General features: G+C 42.6%; 1 long non-coding RNA gene across 3 annotated transcripts in view; it reads right to left on the bottom strand.

Annotated features, from left to right (window-relative positions):
• LOC144316395 (uncharacterized) overlaps positions 1–19,663 on the bottom strand; it is a 40,441-nt gene that overhangs the window by 9,426 nt on the left and 11,352 nt on the right. Inside the window, exon 2 of one of the 3 annotated variants that reach the window (XR_013382322.1) lies at positions 17,910–18,220. This is a non-coding gene — a long non-coding RNA (uncharacterized LOC144316395). Of the gene's footprint in view, positions 1–17,909; positions 18,365–19,663 lie in introns of those variants that run through there. The other 2 variants (XR_013382320.1, XR_013382321.1) reach the window with 2 other exon arrangements.

Here is a 19,663-nt window from a genome sequence, read left to right as displayed (position 1 = left end):
GCAAAGTGCCTTTAACACTCATTTCCTTCTCTGGGCTCTGTAGTAAGAACTGGTCTCTCTGCCCTTAAGGACCTTGTAGCCTCCAGGGAACAGCTCATCACACACACCTGCTGTACAAATCATCCTCTCCTGGGTGCCCCAACAGGGGAGCTGAAGAAGGACAGACAAGAACCCCCTTGTGGCAAGACTGTTATTGCCATCAGCCACCTGCAGGGCTGGGTGACAAGCTCCCTGGAGATTGAGCCAAGAATGGCACACACTGCCCACCTGTAAGAAGCTCATAGTCCAGGGCTCAGCGAATTCCCTATAAAGGACCAGATGGGCAATATTTTGAGTTCTCCAGGTCATCCAATCTCTGCCCTTAACTACTCAGCTTTGCCACTGTGCCTGAAGGGAGCCATAGAGAATGTACCAAGGAATGGCTACGACTGTATTCCAATAAAACTTTATTTATGGACGCTAGCACTTAAATATCCTAACATGTCCATGGGTCACAAAATATTTTTTTGTGCGTCACAAAATATTGTTCTTTTTTTTTTTTTTTCCGACCATTTAAAAATGTGGAAACTATTCTCAACTCACAGGCCATACAAAAACAGTGCATGGGCCAGATCTGGACAATCCAGTTTGCCAATCTCTGGTCTAGACAGGAAAAAAAGGAAAGAAAACCCTGTTGTGCTAACTAAGGCTTAAAATCCATTCCATAGACTCCATCTCACAGATGTTCATGAGCGGTGGGAGTAACTAGACTGGAGCTGTCAGGGAAGGCGATGGGAAGAAGTGGGACTTAATGCCGCCGAGCAGCACTGAGATGGGGTGACAGGCGGCTGTGAACTAAGGGAAGGAAGGGAACTTTCCCTGGCATGAGCAGTAACGGTAGTAAGAGTAGTAATACTAATGACAGTAATGGCATTTTACTGATCTAAAGGATGGAGCAAGCCCAGCTCCTAGCATTAACTTAACGTTCAGAGCAACCCTACTAGGGACTAAATTTACCCCCCTTTTCAAATGGGGAAACCGAGACTCAGGGGGCTAATAATTTGCTCAAACATGTACAGTCAGGAGCAGAGTCAGAATGTCAGCGGGCGTAGGCCTCCGAAGCCCACCCTCCCTCCTCCTGGATTCCAGACTTTGATCCAGATTCCCTCCCATTTCCTATGATCAGATGCAGCTCCGTCCCTGGTGTGCCTGCATTCATGTAAATAACCATTTCCTAAATACACTCAATGAAAAATCAATTACATAGCAAAGTGGCTGAGGTTTGGATAAACAACCTAATTGTTCCCTCTGGGGCTGCTGGCTGAGCAATCCCCGCAGAGAGAGGAAAGAGAGTTAACGTTTATTAAGAGCTCCACCTCAGCCACAGAAATGCATTCCCTTCTTCCTTGACAGGAATGGGGCCCAGCCTCTGCGGCCGAGCCTCCCCCCACCCCCCCACTCCCTGCCCTGCAGCAGCATCTCAGGGACATGAACTCATCGTGGGGCTACATGACAACCCCGTGCTCCAAGTAGACCTCCAACTAAGGCAAACTCAAGAACTTGCCCCCCAGGGGTGCCTGCCAGGCACCCTTCTCAAAGTTGAACACCTAGCTGCCTTCCTCTGGTTGACTAGAGAATATCCCTCCAGGAAGGCCACCCTGTTTATACCTCCAAATTGCCCCGTAGTTTTGTGCTCTTATACTTAAAATTTAGGGGTAATGTCCAGATAATCATCTTAGCTTCTGTCCTAAAGTTTCCCAGTTGATTCTAATCTGCAGCCAGGGTTGAAAGCCTGGTTTCTTATACCACTCACCGTGGGGGCTACATGACAACCCGTGCTCCAAGTCCAAGTCCAATTAGACTTTTCTTCTTTTGGGTCAGCATCCTAGCTAACCCCTAGTCAATATACAAACATACCAAGAAGGCATGTTCCATCGAACCTGATCAGTCATTAATACTGGGAATTTGTTTTCAGAAACTTTCAACAAGACAGGTCACTCAACTTGAGCAACTGGCTAGAGAAGATGGAGAATCTGGGTTTAGGGCCTGGTAGGGGAGAATTGAAAATGGAAAAGTGGCCTTTGGCAAGGGATAGCCTGAAAGGAAGGTGAGGTGTTCAGAACTACTGAACTTGCATGGGCTTTCCTTTTATTTCTTTTTTTTTTTCTTTTTTCCCCCTTCCCTCCCCAAACCCCACCACCAGTTCGCTTTTATCATCAGTCATTGTTGTGAGCCAGGCATGGTGGGTGGTTGGCGATGCTTGACGAAATAAGATACAGTTCTTAACCTGAGACTCAAAAATAATTACAACAGCCTACAATAAATGCTGCAGAAACAAAAGAGCACATACATCAGTCCTGGAGTAAAGCGATCCAAGGTCTGGCCATCTGACTATGGAAGTCTTGAGATAACTGGAGGAGCCCTGAACACGGGGTCGAGAGACAAAAGTTCTAATCTTGGTTCTGCTGTATGGGTATTTGCTGTATGGCCTTGCACTTGCTGGGGGGCCTTGGTTTACTCATTGATGGATTAGTTCATTCATTCATTCAACTTTGTGCCAGTGTGGTGCTAACTGGTGTGGGGATGAATGCTGTGACGACATAATGGACACTATTTCTGCTCTCATAGGTTTTGTAGTCTACTAGGGGAAACAGACATGAAAGAAATAATTTCACAGATAATTTCCCCATAAAACAGTGAAGCTGGTCTAGACCAGAGGCTTTCCACCCTGGCTGCAGATTAGAATCAACTGGGAAACTTTAGGACAGAAGCTAAGATGATTATCTGGTCATTACCCCCAAAGATTACATTCAAACTGGGAGGGCTCTGCCATAGATATTTTTTCAATATTTTATCTATCTATTTTAGAGAGCGTGTGAGTGAGAGAGAGAGCATGAGTAGAGGGAGCAGCAGAGGAAGAGAGAGAAGTAGACTCCTCGCCAAGCAGGGAACCTGATGCAGGGCTCGATTCCGGTATCCCAGGATCATGACTGAACTGAAAGCAGATGCTTAACCGACTGAGCCACCCAGGCTCAGCCACCCTGACATAGATATTTTTTATAAGTTTCCGCAAGAGAGTCTAAAGTGAGACCAGGGTTGAGAACCACCAAGCTAGACCGTATCTAAAACTTGTTTTTGCTCTGACAGTCTGTCAGTCTTTTGCATTCTATGGATAATCCATGACTTATATGTGTAATTCTGTATATACGTAGGTGTGAGGAAGAGAGACAAAGGTACGCAGAGAGAGAGAGAGAGACATAGCAAACAACCAAGACCATGTAGTACGTGGGTAAGTCAAAGCACCGGAGACCAGCGGGAAAATAACACCCATCAATACTTCCCAAACTTGGCCTGAGGAATGTTCAATTGGATATGTGTGCAGAGACTATTTGTCTACCTGATATTCTTTCTTTTTATAAAACTCTGATTTAATTAGGGCAGCCATGTGACCAGCTCTAAATTTGTATTTGTGGACCTCTGTGGCAGCTACATGCGACCAATGAGATGTCGCTCAGAGTCAGGGGATGGAACTTCCAGGAAATCTCCATAAGTGGGGGGAGATGCTCACCAAGGGGGCTTATCTGTGATGCCCTTCGCCTCTTCCTCCAACCTCTGGACTGAAACAAAGGTGCGACGGCCACACATTATTGGTCACCTGGATCCATGTAGAGACTTTGAGGACAGAAATAATGAGCTAAGGATAGTAGAGCAGAGAAATAAAAGAAGCCTGGATTCCAGATGATATCACAAGGTCACAGTCCCTTGGACTGCCTACTTTTGGGTTTCGTTTACTTAAAATAGAAACCTTACTCTGGTTAAGTGACCCATCTGAGATTATTTGACTCTGATACGGGCATTCGATGAGGGGAAGAAAGAGAGCTCCTTTAAATAAGTTTGGGAAGTACTGCACACCACAGTACAGTTCCCCACCTTGCCTGTCGAGACTCCCATTGCACGTTTGCCCATATTAAATTGCATGTTTGTGTCAAAGAAGCCCGCTCACTTGATTTAACCTGACATTTCAAAACCTGGCTCTCCCCAAACTCCCTTCCCACAGCATATACACACTCAAGCACAACATATAAAGCATTTCTTCATATTTCATAAAACTAATCCTTTTCAGTGCATTATTTGAGAATCTCTAACATAAACGCATCAATATTTACCTGTTGAAATTCCAGAATACTTAACACCTGAACATCGATACAAAACAACAATCAGATGTTTCATATCAGATGCCACAGAGCAACCCATGTATATATGGTTGTGTGTGTGTGTGTGTGTGTGTGTATATATATATATATATATGTATATATATATATATATAGTTTTTTCTACTTAGCTGCATATTGGAGAGACAGTCACAAGTGCCCTGCTCATAAATACCTCCAAGAACCCAAATCCAAAATGGCCCCAGTGAGTTTTCTCCCTCCAGCTGTCAATTGCTCCCAGCTTGTCTTCTGCTCTCAGCTCCTTGGTGTGTGCTGACCTGTGTTTTCTCATTCTGGTGTACCTGGAAGCCTTCTAGGAATGCAAAAAAAAATTAAGGCTGCCCAGGAACTAGCTTGCAAAATGAAGCTCTGTTCACAAAACCATTTCTTTGGCAGACCTCAGACAGTACAAGTCACCCGGCCATTAGCTTCTTCATGGTAACTGTCTGCAGACATACACACACCACCTGACCTATTCAGTCTTGGCATTTGATTTGGCCATTTCAGGAGTTCCAACGAGGTCACCTGTATCTTTCCCACTTAAACTCCTGTAACAGATAACAAGTCCTTTCATTTCATAAGAAGCTTAAGCTGAAGAAAATCCTGTGAAAAGGAACACTTAACAAATTCACTAAAAGTATGCATTCCTGATACTCTTTCCTAAGAACTGATTTTGCCAGAGTGGTGGTCCTCCACCCTTTTACTTTTAACCTGTTTGTGTCTTTATACATAAAGTGAATTTTTGTATATGACATAGCTGGCTCTTGCGTTTTTTTTTTTTTTTCTGTATCCACCCTGACATTCTCTGTATTTCAATTTCCATATGTGGACCATTTATGTTTAAAGTGATTGTCTGGATTAATATATATCTCTTTTTCAACTGTTTGCCCAATAGTTGCACGTGTTCTTTGTTTCTTGTTTTGCCTTCTCTTCTCTTTCTGCCATTTCTCTTTTTTATTTTCTTCTATTTTTAAAAGATTTATGTATTTCTTTTAGATGGGGAGGGGTAGAGAGAGAAAGAGAGGATGTCAAGCACTGAGCACATAGCCCACCCAGGGCTCAACCTCATGACCCTGGGATCATGACCTGAGGCAAAACCAAGAGTCCGATGCTTAACCAACTGAGCCATCCTGGTGCCCCTCTGTCATTTCAGTTTTTTTTTTTTAATATTTTATTTATTTATTCATGAGAGACACAGACAGAGGGAGAGAGAGAGAGAGGCAGAGTCACAGGCAGAGGGAGAAGCAGACTCCATGCAGGGAGCCTGATGTGGGACTCGATCCGGGGACTCCAGGATCACACCCTGAATGGAAGGCAGGCACTAAACCGCTGAGCCACCCAGGGATCCCCCATTTCAGTTTTAACCAAGTATTTTCTAGGATTCTGTTTTCTCTCCTCCTTTAGCATGTCAGTTGTATTTCCTTTCAAAAAATGTTTTTAGCAGTTGCTCTAGAGTTTGCAAAATACATTTATAACTCACATAAGTCTACTTTCAAGTATCACTATGTCACTTCACAGGTAGTGTGAGTTTCTACTAACAGACTATTCCCCACTCCTCCTCTGCCTCTTACAACATTGCTGTCGCTCATTTCATTTAGTCATATACTATAATCACCCCAGGCACTGTCACTAGCATGACTCTGAACACCTATCTGTTGGATCAATTGAGAATAAGAAAAATAAAAGATTTTATTTTACCTTCACTTATTCCTTCTCTGATGCTCTTTCTTTCTTGTTAGAGATCCAGTTTCTGACTTATCGTTTTCCTTCTCTCTGAGAATATCTTTTAACATGTCTCTCAGAGCAAGTCACTGGTGATGAATTCCCTCAGCTTTTATCTAAGAATGCCTTCATTTCTCCTTCACTTGTGAAGGATAATTTCACTGGATGTAGAATTCTAGGTTGGTGGAGTTCTCTTCTTTCGGCACTTTAATTATTTCACTGTTCTTTTCTTGCTTGTATGGTTTTTGACACTTCCACTTTAATACTTATCTTTGTTCTTCTATACAAAAGGTATTTCCACCCTTCTGGCATCTTTTTTTTTTTTACTTTTTAAAAAGATTTTATTCATTCATGAGAGACACACACACACACAGAGAGAGAGAGAGAGAGAGAGAGAGAGAGAGAGAGGCAGAGACACAGGCAGAGGGAGAAGCAGGCTCCATGCAGGGAGCCCGACGTGGGACTTGATCCCAGGTCTCCGGGATCACTCCCTGGGTTGAAGGCAGCACTAAACCACTGAGCCACCTGAGCTGCCCTTCTGGTATCTTTCAATACTTTCTCTTTATGTCTGATTTTCTGCAGATGGAATATAATACATACAGGTATACATTTTTTTAATATTTATCCTACTTATTATGAGCTTCCTGGATCTGTGGTTTGGCACCTGTCATTAATTTTGGAAAATTCCTGGCCATTATTACTTCAAATATTTCTTCTCCTCCTTTCTCTCTTTCATCTCCTGGCATTCAATTGTGCATATTCCACTGGATCAGTGTTTCCCAAATATGTTCTCTAGGCCAAGAGCATCAACATCACTTGGAAAGTTGTTAGAAATGCAATAATCAAGCCCCACCCCCAACCCTCCAGCCCAAATCCACTTACTCAGAAACTCTAGGGATGGGGGCCAAGAATGTATGTTTAATCAAGGCCTCTGGAGGGGAGGGTTCTTTTTCATACTGAAGTTCGAGAACCACTACAACAAAGCAGGAAAATGAGCGTTAGGATATCCAAAAGGGGGTGATACAGAGAAAAGGAAGTATAACAGCTGGAAACATTTAGTGTGCCTTAGAATTGTGCCCTTAATATGCAGCTTTACCTGTCAGTGACAGTCTTACTGAAGTATTTCACGGCTTAAATGAGGCCTAAAGGAAAACATGGTACTAACTACAAATGACCTGCCAGCCACTTTGCCCCTTTAACTTTGTTCTCAGCCAAATGTGGCTCCCAAATCAGGCTGCATATCCCCCTGAGAGCTCAGTTAAAATAGACTCTAGACTGGCAGAACCAGAATCTCCAAGGTTTGAAGCTTATAAGACTCTACTTTTAACATGAGTCCCTGAGTATTCTGACTCCGCTAGTCCATGACGTGGTAATAGGGGACCACTGCTAGAGCCCTCTAACTGGATCTGTTGGCTGCTCTTCATGAAAGCCCAGTAAAGCCCCCTCCTCAAACCAATCCTGATATATCATAGCCATATTTAAATAGCCTCTGTTTCACCCCTCTCCCTTCCTGTACCCCCTTTCTTCAGGTTGACCTGGACTCTTTCACATCCTCAGAGATGGGCTTCTTAGCCAAGAGCTGAGTGCTGGGCTTCATGTGACCCCTTCCCCTTACTCGTCTTTGATACCATCAGGTACAAGGCATAGTGTTCCCAGTATCATGGGCTAAATGTCCTCATTGACCCCATTCCCACCAGGATGTAGCCCTTTCTCAGGATGTGGTTCCTTCCACACACCCCCACCCCAGCCTCACTGAGGTCAGCCCGTGGAAACGTGGCCCCACTCATAAGTTCTAACTAGTTATGCTAGTACTCCAAGTCCCATAAAACCTGATCTTGCCTTAGACCCCAGTCAACAGCTAGGGGCTCTGCTTTTCCTAGCTCTGTATTCTAAGGCTATATTTTCTGGTACCATGCCTCAGCCCACAAGCTGGTACCTTGTTCCTTCAAGAGACTGTGTGTGAGGGCTGTCCTTCTGCCTGTTTACAAAGTGTTCCAAACGTTAGCCATTCCAGATTCCTGAGACCCTTCCATCTTTTGGCAGCCTGCCATTTTCCTGGTACCAGTGGGCTCTGGAATTGTTCCGGGGACCCCTTGGGCATGAGTTGGGCTTGCTTGTCCAGACAGCTCCATGTCAGCATGAGAGGAGGAACTACACCCCATGGAACCTGGCCTGTCCCTCTTGATGGACTCCTTCTGAATCCCAAGACTCCAATCCTTCCTTTCTGTCAAGGCTGAGGGTGAGGCGAGTGAGGCACCTAAGAAGTACTAGCTCCCAGGGTCAAGCAAGCACACGACCAGCAACTGAGAGCAACTTAAATTGTATGCTCTGGAGTCCTTACCTCACCCTGGTTGGTCCCGCCCTGCTTCCTTGCCAGGTCTCAAGGCAATACTGAAGGTGGGACACTATCAATCCCAAGGCCTCCCTAAAGTCATTCAGCCAATATTTATTATATACCCTCAGGTTATGAGCACAAAGAAGGCAGAGTCCCTGCCCATAAGGAACTCAGCATAAAAGGGAGAGAAAACACGGCAACTAGAAATAATAACACAAGGCTGGCTAGCACCAGTGCTAAACAGAGGTATCTGCGGAAGAGCAGAGGGGATGGGATTAATTACAACCAGAGACAAAAGAGAAGGCTTCGAGAAGGCAGCAGTTTTCCTTAGGCCCTGGAAAATATGCACACTACGTCTAGGGAGAGAAGGTGGGTAGGTAACAGCAGGCAGGAACAGCACGAAGCAAGGTGTAGCGTGTTCTCCAACTAGCAGGTGGTTGGCATCATTAGAAGGTTAGAGACTTGGAAAGAACAATGGGATTTGAGGTCTGAAGGAAAGAGGACCAGATGGTAGGGAGCCTTGAATAGCCTGCTAAGGAGTGCTGGCTTCCATCTCGGTGGGGGGAAACCCTGGAAGGTTTTTGAGGGAGGGGAGAAAGTAATTAGAATCAGCATTACAAAGCGAGAATCAGGGGTCGTCTGGGGGTAGTGAACAGGATCAGCAATAGGAGCAGCAGTCAGGAAACTGTTAAGGGCAGCCGCCAAGCTGTGTCTAATTTTCTTAGTCAAGTGCATCAAACTCCAGGGGCTGTTATCTGGGGGCTGGAAAAGTGGGCAGCACCGGGGAGCCAGACTCAACCGACACCCACCCATCCCCAAGCATCAGCCAAGGCACAGACCTCTGCAGAAAGGGAACCTAGAGCCACTAATCTGAATATTTTGTGGGACAGCAGCATCCAGAGCTTCCTCTGGGACGTGGCTCATCAGATGGGCGAACAGGCTTTCTGGCCTGCTCCCTGGGGTGCGCTCAAGCTGCGGCTGTTTTAACAAGCCTCTGTGGGGAAGAAAATCTCCCCTCTCTGGAGCCCAGGAAGCAAAGCACCTATCTCATCTGGTTTGGGGGGTTTGGGATTAAATGGCCCCATCAATCAGAACCCCTGAAGAAGAACACCCAGGTAACCTCCACGCTCCCTTCCTGCCCCATCAGTCTGTGGTTTGAGGATCCCATGACCGTCAGAAGCCAACTCTGGAGACTGGTTCTTGCGGGATTCCTTGCTGAAACAACTCCTGTGTGTCTCTAATAAATGTACTCCAATCGGTGGTCCACTTCTCTCACAACACACCAAGAACTCCCCAGCCCGGCCACTGTCTTCTGTTGCCTGGACCACTGCTAGAATTTTCTGCCTTCCCAGCTTTGGTTTTGCGTCCACTTTTCATTCCACGTTCCACAAGGAAGCCAGAGGAGGACTTCTAATGCACATCAATCTGCTCAAGGCCTGTCCCTGCTTACAATCCTTCCTGTTGCATCAATGATGCTTTGAAAGGGCTCTGTGGGCCTTTCATGCCGCTGCCCTGTGACCTCTCCAGCCTCAGCTCTCGCCAGCCCTCCCTCAAACCCTGAGCTTGGCAATTCCTGTCCCCAGACACCTCAACTGTCACCCACCTCTGAGCCTCTGCTTGGATGGCTTTTGTTGCTTCAGGCAGTGCCAGCCAATAGAAAAATGGCAGAAGAATACAAGCCACTTGTGCCATCTTAAGTTTTCTAGCAGCCACATTGGAAAAAAGTGGAAAGAAATGGGTGATCTTATCATTAACAATGTATTTTATTTAAATTAGTCTATCCAAAATGTTATCACTTCAACATGTAATTAAAGAATAAAATAGTGGGGCCCCCTGGTGGCTCAGTGGTTGAGCGTCTGCCTTCAGCTAGGGTCAGGATCCTGGGGTCCTGGGATCGAGTTCCGTGTCAAGCTCCCTGAAGGAAGCCTGCTTCTTCCTCTGCCTATGTCTCTGCCTCTCTCTCTGTGTCTCTCATGAATAAATAAAATCTTTTTTAAAAAAACAAGGCCCCAACGACAGATGGGGCACTGCCTCTCGTGACGGGGTACTCCTCCTTGGTGCTCCCAGCCCCCGTCGTAACTCTCACACTCAGTTGCTAAAGCCTGTGTTCCAATCTGAATCCAAGACTGTAGGCTTCATGTGGGCAAGGACCATGTTTGTCTTGTTTGCCCTTCACCTCCAACACTTAGCCCAGCAGCAACCACGTGCCATATGTACCAAATCAGTGTCTGTTGAAGGAAGAAGCATAATCTCATGTGTCCCCACCCATCCCTGGGAGACACTGAGATGCTTTCCACATTCCCTTAAAGATTCCCTTTTGCCTCACCCTCTCTTTCTCCACCATCCACATGTACACACATGTGCACACATACTCACCACACACTCACACACCTTCATGCTTAAAAATACTCTTGTCCTCAAACACATATATACTCACACCCTCACACACATGCAGTCATGTCATACACTTGAACTCTCTCACACAACCTCACACCCACAACTAAAACATGCTCATGCCTACATGCACCATGCGTCCACACTCACGTACACCTGCACACACTCATACACTCACATACATACACACTCACACGTACTTGCTTTCACACACATTGCAGACATTGATGGGAGGCCCAGAAGGGTCTTTTATTTACATGAGGTCACATAACACAACTGGGGAACGCCTGGAACTGTATCTTTAGGTGACTGATCTCATCAGGCTACCATGCTGCCTTTCTCCGGGCAAGCAGGCACACACAGGGGACAAGTGCGTCCGGGCACTTTAATAATGATTCCTGTTTGCTGCCTGCTAGTAACTGATGCCAGAACCGACAATTAATTAAGTACATTCCTAGGCTCTTATGCTATTAGGACAAGTCTCCCTGGCTGCCTCAGGGAGAATCACTGCTGATTCCCAGGGCAGGCAGCACTTTGCTGGCACAGCAGTGGGCAGCTGGGGAATTAGCTTGCACTTGCTAGGACCCAGCACCATTATCATCCCAGAAGAGCAAAGAGCTGAATATTTCCATGAAAAAAAAAATCCCCCCCCCCCAGTCTCCTAAAAAGGAAGCAAGAGTTGTAGCCCAAGTAAGGGAAGCTACAGCTACCGTCCTAAAGCAGTGGTCTTAGAACTGGAGCATGAAGCTGTACTGACAGACCCAAGCGAATCAAAAACATCTCTTCGCTTTCCACCAGCCTCTGCAATGTGTGTGACTGTAGTGACTGTAGGTGTGTATGGAAGTGAGTACATGAGTGTGCAAGTGAGCATGAGTGTGTGTGAATGCCAGTGTATGTTCCAACATGTGAGATTTTGTGAGTGTATGTAAGTGTGAGGAGGTGTGTGAGGGTGTATGTGTAGTACGTGAGTTTCTGAGTGTATATGTGTGCATGAGTGCAAGAGTGAGTGTGAAGGTGTATGAGAATGGGAGTACATTTTGAGTGTGAGTGTGTGTGTGTGTGTGTGTGTGTGTGTGTGTGTGTGTGGTGTATAGATGGTGGACAAAAACATTCCATACAACAGGACTTTCTGCGGGGGTTGCAGGTGTGGTTAATTTTCTCAAGTGCAGATTCTCAGATCCCACTCATGCTACTTCCTGGTGTCGTAGGAGTTTCCTTTTCTCGCTTTGCCCCCTTCTTAACTGCCCTTGTCCCATGCTACAAAAGACAGGCGCTTCCCTCCCTCATTCCCAACCTCACCATGGTGTACTCTCCTAGGGTATAGAATCCTTCAGGGCACCAAACAAGAAGGACAATTAAAAATATTATTTGGGGGACACCTGAGTGGCTAAGTCCATTAGGTAACTGCTTTTGGCTCAGGTCATGATCTCAGGGTCTTGGAATCGAGCCCCACTCAGGCTCTCTGCTCAGTGGGGAGCCTGTTTCTCCCTCTCCCTTTGCCCCCTCCCCACTCACACATGCACACACGCTCACTCACTCTCTCTCAAATAAATAAATAAAATCCTTTAAAATTTTTAGAAAATGTTATTTTAGGGTGAGTCTCCCTATTGATGACTTAAGGTACAATTAGTCCACTTTGGGACTTCCATTCCTTCCCTGTTTTACCCCTTTTTTTAGTTAGGGGAAAGCCGCAAGCTTAGTTAACAGGCATCCATAGAAGTGCTCTTTAATATGTTACAGAGTACGGGCAGTGGGCCTGTTCTGGTAAGGATGTCATGTCTGCGTTCCTCAAGTCCTGTCAAAGAATGCATTGCTTTTGACAGGGTCTGGGGAGAAGAAAGAAAAGATAGCACTTTAAGGAATAATAAAGACTAAAAGTGCTCCTTCCACCCCCATGTTAGACATAAGCAACCCCTTTCAGCTATGCTCAATATGCAACCCTATAAGGAACCAAAAAAAAAAAAAAAATCTTTGAACAGTCAAACCAGGGTTGGTTTGCTAATTCTTTTAAACACAACTGAAAACGTTTTCGGAGATTACTAAATTTGACAAGTTGTACCGGATAAAACCCACCGATAAAAATTTTATGTGATTACTTTTGAATGCAATATGCATTATTCAATAGGTAGTTAAAATCTATTTTATCAAATAACGAGATATGTATTCCAATTACAATCAATCCTGTGACTATTTTATCTCATAAAATTTTTAAAATTTTTTTCCTCCTACATCGCCTATTAATCAAAAAGGAAAACTAAATACTAGCTGCTAGACACATTTATTGTCAGCAATATATACCTTTCTCTTTTCATAAACGTGTTGGAGAGCTTATCTCGCTGTTTAATGAAATTAAAGGAGTCAGTTCTGTGTTTTCATACAAGGTTCTTATTTAATTATTCCCAAAGCCAACTCCAAGGTTTAGTAGACATATGCATGCACATTTACTTAAAAATAACATAGCTTTTATCATGTTTTTTGTTTCATAAGTGGCTTACAATTTGGGCTGCACATAACATTGAATTATGGCAAACTAAGTGATGAGAAACATAGATTTATTCTTGCTTTTATAACTCGTCATAAAATTGATTAATTATATCTTTCATGATTTTAATCTTGACTGCTTCTAGTAATCTTTTTTACAAGATTAGAAGTAATCCTTCTTAATGGTGGTTTTCATAATATTCGTCAAAATACACTGTAATGTTGATCTAAATTAAAAATTTAAGTCAGACTTTTTCTTAGAGAAGTTAAGTCTGATTTGCAACTGGTTTGACAAGGAAGACTGGCTTTGCTAAATAGATTATGCACAGGTATTTTCCATAAATTGAATTAGCTAAATCTGAGTTCTGAGATTTGACAAAAAGATACTTAAGCATGTAATAAAATAAAAACACTTCATTTAAAAAAAACCTCATTGGGTAAGTGGATTGAAATTAATACTATTTTAATTTTCCAGCCCTTTCTTCATAACTTGGATTAGACAAGGTGAAAAACATTTAAAAAATGTAATTAATAGTCATTGAATAGGGTGCCTGGATGGCTCAGTGGGTTAACCATCTGCCTTTGACTCAGGTCATGATCCCAGGGCCCTGGAATTGAGTCCTAGATGGTTGGACTCCATACTCAACAGGGAGTCTGCTTCTCCCTCTCCCTCTGCCCCACCTCCCTGCTTATGCTTTTTCTCTCTTTCTTTTTTTTTTTAAGATTTTATTTATTTATTCATGAGACACAGAGAGAGAGAGAGAGAGAGGCAGAGACACAGGTAGAGAGAGAAGCAGGCTCCATTCAGGGAGCCCGATGTGGGACTCGATCCCAGGACTCCAGAATCATGCCCTGGGCCGAAGGCAAGTACTAAACCTCTGAGCCACCCAGCAATCCCCTTTTTCTCTCTTTATCATGCTCTCTCTGTCTCTCAAATAAATAAAATCTTTAAAAAGTAGTCATTGAATACATTTTTTGCAAAAGGCTTTTTGGATACTCCAGAAATTGAGAAAGCAATCTGGGGCACTGAACCCAAAGAGTTCAAATAATCAGTAAAGTTATCACAATAGACATCTTCTATTCCTACCAATTTGTTCAGGTAAGCACTGTTCACATCTATGAAAACGAAACAAATAAGTTTCCAAAAAGAATAGAAGCGATGTTGTGCCCTTCCTTACTCTATAATAGGTGATAGTTTTTATCTAATTGGGAGAATCATATTAATTTCATTAAGAAATGTAGTCCTGATACATTTTTTCTATTTAATTTAGTATTTTGAAATGTTATATTTATGTTATTTTGATTATTTGTACACTTATGATGATCACTCAGTCAAGAAGTAATATTAACATTTGAACCTTGTAGAAATATTTTAAGATTAACATTTCTCATATTACACAACACTGTGTGTGCACCTACATTACTGAATTATATGCTTAGAACTTGTTAAGATGGAAGGACATCTGGCTAACTCATTCAGTAGAGTATGCAACTCTTGATCTCAGGGTGGTGAGTTCAAGCCCTACATTGGGTATGGTGCCAACTGAAAAAAAAAAAAGAAATAGTTAAGATGGTAAATTTTGTTATGTGTGTGTGTTTTTTTTACCATAGTTAAAAATATATTTAATTTTTTTTCTGGGATATAGACATTTAAAGAAGAATTAATACCCATTCTCAAACTGTTCCAAAAAACAGAAATGGAAGGAAAACTTCCAAACTCATTCTACGAAGCCAGCATTACCTTGATTCCAAAACCGGAAAAAGACCCTACTAAAAAAGGAGAATTACAGGCTGATATCCTTGATGGACACTGATGCAAAAATTCTCAATAAAATAATAGTATATTGAATTTAACAGCACATTAAAAGAATCATTCACCATGATCAAGTGAGATTTATTTCTGGGCTGCAGGAGTGGTTCAATATTAACAAACCATTCAGTGTAATACACCACATTAATAAAAGAAAGGATAAGAACCATATGATCCTGTCAATAGATGCAGAAAAGGCTTTTGACAAAATATAGCATCCTTTCTTGATAAAAACCTTCAATTAAGTAGGGACAGATGAAACATACCTCAACATCATAAAAGCCATATGCAAAAGACTCACAGCTAATGTCATCCTCAATGGGGAAAAACTGAGAGCTTTTTCCCTACTCTCAGGAACAAGACAAGGATATCCACTCTCATCATTACTATTTAATATAATACTAGAAGTCTTAGCCTCAGCAATCAGATAACAAAAAGAAATAAAAGGCATCCAAATCAACAAGGAAGAAGTCAAACTTTCACTATTTGCAGACAATATAATACTCCTACATAGAGTAAACCCAAAAGACTCCACCAAAATATTGCTAGAACTAATACATGAATTCAGCAAAGCTGTAGGATATAAAAATCAACATGTAGAAATCTACTGCATTTCTCTACACCAATAATGAAGCAGCTGAATGAGAAAACAAAGAATCAAACTCGTTTATAATTAAACCAAAAATCATAAGATATTTAGGAGTAAACCTAAACAAAGAAGTAAAAGATCTGCACTCTGATAACTATAGAACACCCATGAAAGAAACTGAAGAAGACACAAAGAAATGGAAAAAACATTCGATGCTCATGGATTGCAAGAACAAATATTGTTAAAATGTCTATTCTACCTAAAGCAATCTATACATTTAATGCAATCTCTATCACCACACCACCAGAATTTTTCACAGAGCTAGAACAAACAATCCTAAAATTTGTATGGAGCCACAAAAGACCACAAAAGAGCCACAAAAATAGCAAAGCAATTCTGAAAAAGAAAAACAAACCTGGAGGCATCACGATTCCAGATTTCAAGCTATATTACAAAGCTTTAGTCAACAAGAAAGTATGATCTTGGCACAAAAACAGACACATAGATCAATGGAACAGTATAGAAGACTGAGTAATAGACCCACAACCATATGGTCAACTCATCTTTGACAAAACAGGAAAGAATATCCACTGGGAAAAAGACAGTCTCTTGGACAAATGATGTTGGGAAAACTGGACAGCCACATGCAGAAGAATGAAACTGGACCACTTTCTTACACCATACACAAAATAAACTCAAAATGGATATAAGACCTAAATGTGAGAAAGGAAACCATCAAAATCCTAGAGAACACAGGCAGCAACCTCTTTGACCCTGGCCGTAGCAACTTCTTACTAGACACGTCGCTGGAGGCAAGAGAAACAACAGCAAAAATGAACTACTGGAACTTTATCAAGATAAAAAGTTTCTGCAGAGTAAAGGAAACAATCAACAAAACCGAAAGGCAGCCTATGGAATGGGAGAACATATTTGCAAAGAGCATATGTGATAAAAGGCTAGTATCCAAAATCTACAAAGAAAAAAAAATCTACAAAGAACTTAACAAACTCAACCCCCCCAAAACCAGATAATCCAGTTAAGAAATGGACAGAAGACATGAACAGATACTTTTCCGAAGAAGACATCCAGGTGGCAAACAGACACATGAAAAGATGCTCCACATCACTCATCACCAGGGAAATACAAATCGCAACCATGATGAGGTACCACCTCACGCCTGTCAGAATGGCTAAAATTAACAACCCAGGAAACTGCAGATGTTGGTGAGAATGTGGAGAAAGGGGAGCCCTCCTGAACTGTTGGAGGGAATGCAAACTTGTGTGGCCATTCTGGAGAACAGTTTGGAGGTTCCTCAAAAAGTTAGAGCTACTCTATGATCCAGCAATTGTACTAATAGGTATTTACCCAAAGGATTAAAAATACAGATTTGAAGGGGTACATGCAACCCAATGTTTGTAGCAGCACTATCAACGATAGCCAAACTATGGAGAAGGCCCTAATGTCCATTGACTGACGAATGAGTAAGGAAGACATGGTGTATGTGTGTGTGTGTGTGTGTGTGTGTGTGTAATGGAATATTATTCAGCCATCAAAAGTATGAAATCTTGCCATTTGCAATGACGTACTGGAGAGTATATGATGCTGAGAGAAATAAGTTAGTTGGAGAAAGACAAATACCATATGATTTCACTCATATGTGGAATTTAAGAAAGAAAACAGATTAACATATGGGAAGGAGAAAAAGAAAAAAAAAAAAGGAAAAAGGGGAAACAAGCCATAAGAGACTCTTAACGATAGACAGCAAACTACAGGGTTGATGGAGTGAGGTGGGTGGGGGATGGGCTAGGTGGGGGATGGGTATGAAGTGGGGTACTTATTGTGATGAACACTGGCTGCTGTATGTAAGTGATGAATCGCTAAATTCTACTCCAGAAACCAATAATGCCCTATATGTTAACTAACCAAAATTTAAATTAAAAAAAATCCTTTTAGTATTTACATCACATTACACATATAATATTATTTCATACATAATATTGGGCAACCACCAAGGACTATCAAGCATAAAAACACACCACATTAGAATAAAACTCTGTGAGACATAGAAGGGAAAGATGAGTTTAAGAAAGAGAATGAAATAAAATTTCCTGATGTTAAAGAAACAGTTTGCTCGTGTGCTTTTTAAGTGGATGATGGTGGATATCAAATCACTGTGGTATTTGGATTCCACTGAATACATTTAATAAGGGATAATGGTTTCACTTTAAAGAGTCAGTGTATATAATACCCTGAAATTATATCTTGAAAAGATTTCAGTTTAGGGAGAAAACTGTAGATGTTAACTTAAGGGTGCCGGGGCGGGGGGGTGTGCTACCTAGATTTTAGGATATGGTAGGAGGCATGTGAACACCTCTGCAGGACACTCACTGCTTTTGCGATGGGTGAGGGGGGTCCGGGCCGCAGCAGTCAGCCTGGGGCTGCCTGGGGTTTGTGATCTTCTTCTTCTCCTTCTCCTTCTCCTTCTCCTTCTCCTTCTCCTCCTCCTCCTCCTCCTCCTCCTCCTCCTCCTCCTCCTCCTCCTCCTCCTTCTTCTTCTTCTTCTTCGTATATTTTTTATTGGAGTTTGATTTGCCAACATATAGTATAACACCCAGTGCTCATGACTTGTGATCTTCTTTCCTTGTTCTTCCCAGCTGGCTCCTTGAAGGCATTTCTTTCCCCTGGAGAAAGCTGTGACCCTGTTGGCCAGAGTTGTAAAGGCATGGGACCTTTTTTGGCTCTATCCACTCACTCTGTGTTACAACAGCCTTTCTATTAAACAGGAAACACAGTTGGGCCAGTTTTGTTTTGTTTTAATGCATGGTTTGGATCATTCATGTAGGAAGGAGAGGAGACAGGACCTTTATTTATATACTGAACATCTGCTACGTGCCAGACACTGTGCAGGATGCTAATAGACATAATCTCATTTTTAATGAGAATAATTAAGGTTATCATATATGGTGATGATGATGATGATGATGATGATGACCACAGTCGCAGACACTGAGCTGTAAGCTTTACATTAGTGATGTTAATGAATCTTTACAATAACCCTATAAGGTAAGAATTATGCTCATTCCCATTCTACAGATGAGAATAATGAGACTCAAACACACCTTCCAAAGTTAAAGAGTAAATAAGAAGGTCTGATCATGGGATGCCTGGGTTGAGCGTCTGCCCTTGGCTCAGGTCGTGATTCCGAGGTCCCGGGATCGAGTCCCACATCAGGCTCCCTGCAGGGAGCCTGCTTCTCCCTCTGCCTGTGTCTCTGCCTCTCTCTCTCTCTGTCTCTCTCATAATAAATAAATAAAATATTTTAAAAAAAAGAAGGTCTGATCATGATGCCAAAGTCCACATTTTTTATTTCAAACCACACCCACTTAAAATGAAGCTCTCAGAGTTTAAACAACTGGGCAAGATCGTAATTGGTATGTCCCAGGTCAGTCTCATTCATTCATTCCCTATTTTGTGACAGAAAGGAATGGAGGGACTACCAGCTAAGTACAAATATTCACATTTATCTAGAAGTCTCCAAGCCCATTGTTCGCCTTGCTTCTTCGCCAATTTTATAAAGGGACAGAATTGACTTTATTATAATTATTTTATTATAATTGATTTTTTATTGTTATAATAATTACTATCCCTCCTCAGTTTTTTTTTTTGTTTTGTTTTTTGGTTTTTTTGCAAATGAGAGAACTAAAACACTCAGAATCTTTTCTGACTTGCCCAGTCCCATCAACATTTTCCAAACTCCTGATCCTCTGGAGCACTTCTAACAGCCATGGGCAGGAAGCCAAGGTAGCTGGTGTGACCCCAGGACCCCCCCAGAGCACACAGGGCTCCCACACCGGGGCCAGGGTAGGAAGCCCCTGCCACTCTTTCTTTCATGCTTTTGGATATCACTGAAGGCAGGGGCTCCTGACTGACATATCCCATCAAGTGGGGACCTCTTTGGCCATAGTCTCATTACACTTTTAAGCAGAAAGCCTTTGGGCCGAGGAAAGAGATGCCTGCAGATCTTGAAGAAAGAGAGCTGTGTGGGGCTCCACTCTCACTGCCATTCCCTGAATAAGGGTATGTGTTGCTTCACAGAAGAAAGGTCTTCATTGCACTTAGCAAAAGGGTCTGTTTTTACTAAT

This window comes from Canis aureus, chromosome 6, assembly GCF_053574225.1.
Source record: "Canis aureus isolate CA01 chromosome 6, VMU_Caureus_v.1.0, whole genome shotgun sequence".
NCBI lineage: Eukaryota > Metazoa > Chordata > Mammalia > Carnivora > Canidae > Canis > Canis aureus.
Note: the sequence above shows the minus strand (reverse complement) of the source record. Positions and strands in the feature narration are given on the sequence as shown.